At 41.9% G+C, this 6,005-nt stretch overlaps 1 long non-coding RNA gene across 1 annotated transcript; it reads left to right on the plus strand.

Annotated features, from left to right (window-relative positions):
• Positions 1-222: 222 nt before the first annotated feature.
• LOC128507305 (uncharacterized) lies at positions 223-1,374 on the plus strand. Its single transcript, XR_008355804.1, has 3 exons — positions 223-654; positions 1,043-1,135; positions 1,253-1,374. It is a non-coding gene; the product is annotated as an uncharacterized LOC128507305 (long non-coding RNA).
• The last annotated feature ends 4,631 nt before the right edge of the window (positions 1,375-6,005 follow it).

Consider the following 6,005-nt stretch of genomic DNA (forward strand, 5'->3'; position numbering starts at 1 on the left):
CACGTTGATTCCACGTGGTTTTAGGCACGTGGAAAACCTGTTCTAAATTAATGTGGAATCCACATGGAGTTTTAGTTCTACATTATTCTTCGTGCATTTCCACGTGGATATCACGTGAAAAATAATTTCGTACCGCCTATTGATGGTTGCTTGATCTAATTTTGAATGCATATTTTGTATGTTTTTACATAAATGTGACAATCATTAATTAAAAAACACACTCTAAAATAAAATGACGCATATGACGCGTCCAATGTGTTCTAAAGTTGAACACATGAGCCAAAATGTGTTCTAAAATGGCATTTTCAAAATGTGTTACTGATCGCCTAAATGCCACATCTGACTACAACGTACACTGGATTTGCAAACTAAAAAGTAGTTTAGAACACGATGTGCTATCAGAGGCGACACATAGGCGTCGCTGCGCAGAGTGACTTTGCAGTCTAGCGAGTGGTACTGAGCATGCGCAGTGATCAGCCTTTCCTGGATCCCGTTTTTTTAAGTGGAAGCGCGAAACATTTATAGCTAATAAAAAGAAATTAGAAACTTCGAAATTTGTTTAAATTTGTGGTCTGTTGAAGTTACAAAGTACCCGTGGCAATTGTGTTTCATACAGAGAACATTTGTGTGTGATGTTACAGGGTGAGCACTGAGGTAAGCAGTAATATTCTAGTATGTTCTGTGGCAGTTTGTGTAGGTTCTAACCGACGCAGTTAGCTTGATTGTGAATCTATGTATGTAGCTAACGTAGGATTCGAAGCATAACAGGCAATTGCAAACGTTAATTTGTCAAAAATCATAAAAACAGGCTAGTATTTGATGAACAGGTATAATTTGTCATAAATGCAGCACCATCACCATGTATAATATATTATATGCACTGAGGAGTTCTGAAAGTGAACACTAACATTTACTTGCAGAATATATGTTCCATTGAATTTCTAAGAATAGAAGTAGGAACTTTTCAGTGTAACTTACAGTATGTGGTTACTCTACCCATTTATTTCTTTGAAGATAAATAGATAAGTTTGTTTACTTCTAGATTCCTTACCAATTCACTTATGTTTCAACTAAACATGAAGGGATCACGAGGGGATAAAACATCATTTGACAGCGCTGTGCAAATTAATAACTGGTAAGTAATTGAATAGTGCCTTGTGGTTGTGTCTTTTTTTATATTAAAACAATGATTGTATTGATAAATTGCAGTCCATGCATCTAAATTATACTAAACATTTTTGTCCTTTGACAGACAGTGTAGTAAAGGCGCATGATGTTACAGAAGCCTTTGCCCTCAGCACCATTGCCAATAATCCTTGCACCTAAGAGGAAAGAAAGGCTGGATGCAGTGTCATTTATTAAGTGTTAAGTAAATGTTTTTGTAATTTTGTTTCTTTTGCTGTTTGAGACAGTTATTTTATCTTCTCTTAGATGTTTTGTTGGTTTAATTAGTCTTTTAGTATTCACATTTTTATGGTATTTTAGTATTATGCACTACACCCAGTTTTTATGTGCATTTTGTATTGTTTGTTTTGAAATATGAATAAATTATTGGTTATTACAACTTTTATGTAATTTGTGTCTGCTTTACACTTGATGTTGTAGACATTTTGAACTTTGCAGAATTTACGTTGAACACAACACGTATTTTCCATGGGCTTATATCCATGTCTTTTCCAAGTGGTAAAAAACACGTGGATTCCATGTGTCAAATCCACGTGGAATTGGACTTGCCTTTTACGCCTAAATTACCCGGCTTTTCCACGTGGTGAAAACACATCTTCTTTACGTGGTTTCCACGAGTTTGTGCCCACTGGGTTGTCTGTTGGTTATTAGCAATTTCCCTCTGGGATTAATAAAGTTCGTTGAATCTTGAATCTTTGTCCTGATGGTAAGTTTATAGAGCTGATTTTTTTTTTTACTAGATTTTGATCCAGTATACAGTAAAACATATGTATTAGTAATTTTTTTTTTACAATTCCAGTATTCCCTGAGCTTTGCAACCACAGGGGATTTTACAGAGGTAAGTAAAAACTCTAATGTATATTTGCCATATAAATAGAAAGTAATTAGAAAGTAGATTTTTTTTCCCCTCAGACAGACATTCCTGGTATTGTCACGTCTCTTACCTCGGTGTCTGTTTTTGGGTGGCATAATCGCAGGAGGCGAGCTGGCGTTTCAACACAGGTTTTTTATTAAACATAAACACATAAAACAAACACCAACATAAAGTCTATAAATGGCAACGGAGCTGGAGCGGCGTGCGCTGAGCTGGGCGGCGGCGGCGGAGCTGGAGCGGCGTGCGCTGAGCTGGGCGGCGGCGGCGGAGCTGGAGCGGCGTGCGCTGAGCTGGGCGGCGGCGGCGGAGCTGGAGCGGCGTGCGCTGAGCTGGGCGGCGGCGGCGGAGCTGGAGCGGCGTGCGCTGAGCTGGGCGGCGGCGGCGGAGCTGGAGCGGCCTGCGCTGAGCTGGGCGGCGGCGGAGCTGGAGCGGCGTGCGCTGAGCTGGGCGGCGGCGGCGGAGCTGGAGCGGCGTCCTCAAAGCCGGGAGGCGGAGGAAGAAGCGCGACGTCCTCAAAGCCGGGAGGCGGAGGAAGAAGCGCGACGTCCTCAAAGCCGGGAGGCGGAGGAAGAAGCATGCCGTCCTCGCCGCCGGGCTGAGGAGCTGGAGCGACGTGCGCTACACAGGGCTGCTGTGGAGCGGGGGCGACGTCCTCAAAGCCGGGAGGCGGAGGAGGGACGATGCTCTCCAGGCTGCTCCTTGTCTCCCCACTTTCACGCTGCGGTGGAGGAGGAAACGCGTCGTCGTCGCTGTTCAGCAGCGCTGCGTCATCCTCTACGCCGAGCAGCGGCGGTGGAGGTGGAGGAAACGCGTCCTCGTCGCCGTACTGTAGCGGCGCGTAGTCCTCCGCGTCGTGCTGAGGTGACGGAGGTGGAGGAAACGCGTCCTCAACGAGGAAGAGAGGCGGAGGTGGCGGAAGCACGTCGTCCTCTGTTTTGGGCAGAGGCTGAGAAGGAGGAGGCTCAGAGCCTGTTGCTTGGCTCTCGTGGAGTCGGATGAGCAGGTGTTGGAGCTGTTCCACCTGCTCCTGCAGGCCCCGAATGCGCTCCCCATTCACCTCTGCCCAGAACTTGAGCAGTTCCCGGGTCCCATCCTCCTTTTTACCTCGCTCCTCCTCGGGCTCTTGTTCCCGTCCGCCTCCGATGTACCCGACCTCCCTGGCCCGTACTTCCTCGTCGGAGCGTGGGAACTTGTTTCCCTCAGCTGCCTCACCTCTAAACGGCGTCCGCCGGATGGCGAGCCTGCAGCCTTCCCAGCTTTGCCGCGCGTCTGTCTCTCGCTGCTCCTCGCTGTCTCCCAGCCAGTCCGCCGGTTCGGCGAGCTTGCAGCCCTCCCAGCTCTGCAACAGCTCCCTCTGTCCTTGCTCCTCGCTGTCCTGTATCCATTCCGCCAGCTCGGACGAGATGGTAATAGCGCCCCCCCAAAAAACATCTGGGGAAGCGACCTCCGCTATGCCACTTATACGGTCTAGCTTTCTGTCACGTCTCTTACCTCGGTGTCTGTTTTTGGGTGGCATAATCGCAGGAGGCGAGCTGGCGTTTCAACACAGGTTTTTTATTAAACATAAACACATAAAACAAACACCGACATAAAGTCTATAAATGGCAACAAAAGCTAGACGCCTGACTGAACTTCAGTCAGGCTATTTATAATAAACTTAATTACTTCCCTCGGTTCAGGTGAATGCCTACGTCACCTGACCGAGGTGCAGTCTGGGACTTGAAGTCCAACTAAAACAAACTACAAACAAAACATAACCAAACCCAGTCTTTGGGCGCTTTGGCGCCCTCTAGGGGTTAACCCTTACAGGTATTAGGAGATGGCGGTGTTTGCTTCTTTTAGAGAATTTCACCTTGAAGTTTATTGTTTTTCCTTTATTTTTCTACATTTTATGAACTAGCACTAAACTTCTTGCTAAGGTATCACTTTTACATTATACATATTAGGCCTGTGCAATATAATAAAAATGATTAAAGTATTGTAAATGTACATATTTCGATATGCACAATCGCTTCAGGTTTTAATTTATTTAGGGTTATGAACAAAAGCACAAAGAGTAACTTTTGTACATTTATTAAGAATCAGTCAATTTTTTATTTTAAGGGCATAGCACTTATTATTTTGAAAACTTTTATTTACATAATATAAACATACCTCTCCTTTGCTACATTTTATTACAGGTCTAAAAAAGAAAGACGTGCAACAAAAAGACTCAAGAGGCAAACTAAAAATAATGTAATTTAATTACACTTAATATGACTTTTTTTGGCCGTATTCTCGTAACGTGGAGAATTAAATGTCTTCTTTGCTATCCTTTTTAGGCAGAAAAGGCAATCATGACTCCTCAGTTGCCACTTTTAGATGTACGTCTCTTAAGTGGTGAAATACTGTCCTGTTTCATTTAAAAAAATTAAGGGTTAAAACTTTTCCATATACTTTTCAGTTACCTATGGAGTAGTGCTACAGGATGGAGATGCTGCCTACATAAATCTTTCGCTTTCTTGCAGTTGCTTTAGTGCAATTGTGAACAGGACCGAGTTTAGACAAAAGGCACACTATGCATGGCTTGACAGTGAGCATCTGTCCGTTTTTTTTTAAAAATTTAATTTTGCTTATTGTATTTTTAAAACTGTATCATGGTTAACAATTCTAGATGAGTTTTTGGCTATAGGTGTTGTGAACTGGGGAAAAATGGAGTGAAACATCAACGGCTGAATTACGGGTGCCTTTTGAAATTTGAGATTCATTTAAGATTCAAAAAAAGAATGCAAAATGTGTAAAACGTTATTTAAGACCTGCTTAGGTTATTACAGAAATGGTAAACGTGGTTTCCTCAGAGGATTTTATGATGTCACATAAAACAGGACCCAGACTGCTGTTTCATGTGCCATTATTAGATTGGGAGGGAGAATTAATGCTTGACCACAGAGAGATGTATAAATACCTGCTTTCTTCTCTATCAGAAATAACTGAACAGTATAAATAATTAAATAACAGTAAAATTCATTGATGTGTCATCCTAATTCATTCATGTCATTAATGTTTGTATTTATAACCAATTCAGATGTTTAACAACCCTTTTCTATTTATTATTTTTTTTGTAAATAACTTTTTATTGGAAATTCAATTATGAAAAACAAATGCAATGCTTCCAGAGTTAGGGGGAAAAAAGTTATAATTTAAAATGGGGGGAAAAGCACACAAAATGAATAAGTAAATCACAGATTAAGAAAGTGTAAACACATACATACAAAAAAAAGGGGGGGCGTTCTATTTATTAATTTAATAACATAAGGATAGTGGATACTCTTGCTGAGAATATTCCACATTTATTTATTTTATTAACAATATAAAAAAAAAAAAAGCTGTAAATAAACTCGATTGGTTCACATTTTGATTTATAGTCACGGATTGCCAGAAATCTTCTTCTTTTGGCTGTTTCCTTTCAGGGTCGCCACAGCGAATCGTCTGCCTTCATCTAACTCTATCCTCTGCATCCTCTTCTCTCACACCAACTAACTTCATGTCCTCTCTCACTGCATCTATAAATCTTCTCTTTGGTCTTCCTCTAGACCTCCTGCCTGGCAGTTCCAACCTCAGCAGCCTTCTACCGATATATTCACCATCTCTCCTCTGAACATGCAAGGCCCTTAATCTGAGGATGTTGCAAGGAGAGGCAGGACCAAGGACATAAAGTATAACCTGCAATAATGTTATAGGGTAGACAGTGTAATGGTGGACCAAGATTGGAATGACTGGAAATCTGACTGTTTGAACCGTGACTTACCCTCACTGGATGAGGATAGCCTAACTATCAACCAATTAATAAATCAATAAATAAATATTTAAAACTAAGGATTTTGTGGGGAAAAAAAGTGTTACTCTTATGGGTAGGGGAATTAATTTTTTCGATTAATGATCTTTTGTATGCTTAAAAAAAGAATTA

The sequence above is a fragment of the Clarias gariepinus genome, chromosome 19 (assembly GCF_024256425.1).
Source record: "Clarias gariepinus isolate MV-2021 ecotype Netherlands chromosome 19, CGAR_prim_01v2, whole genome shotgun sequence".
NCBI classification, from domain to species: domain Eukaryota; kingdom Metazoa; phylum Chordata; class Actinopteri; order Siluriformes; family Clariidae; genus Clarias; species Clarias gariepinus.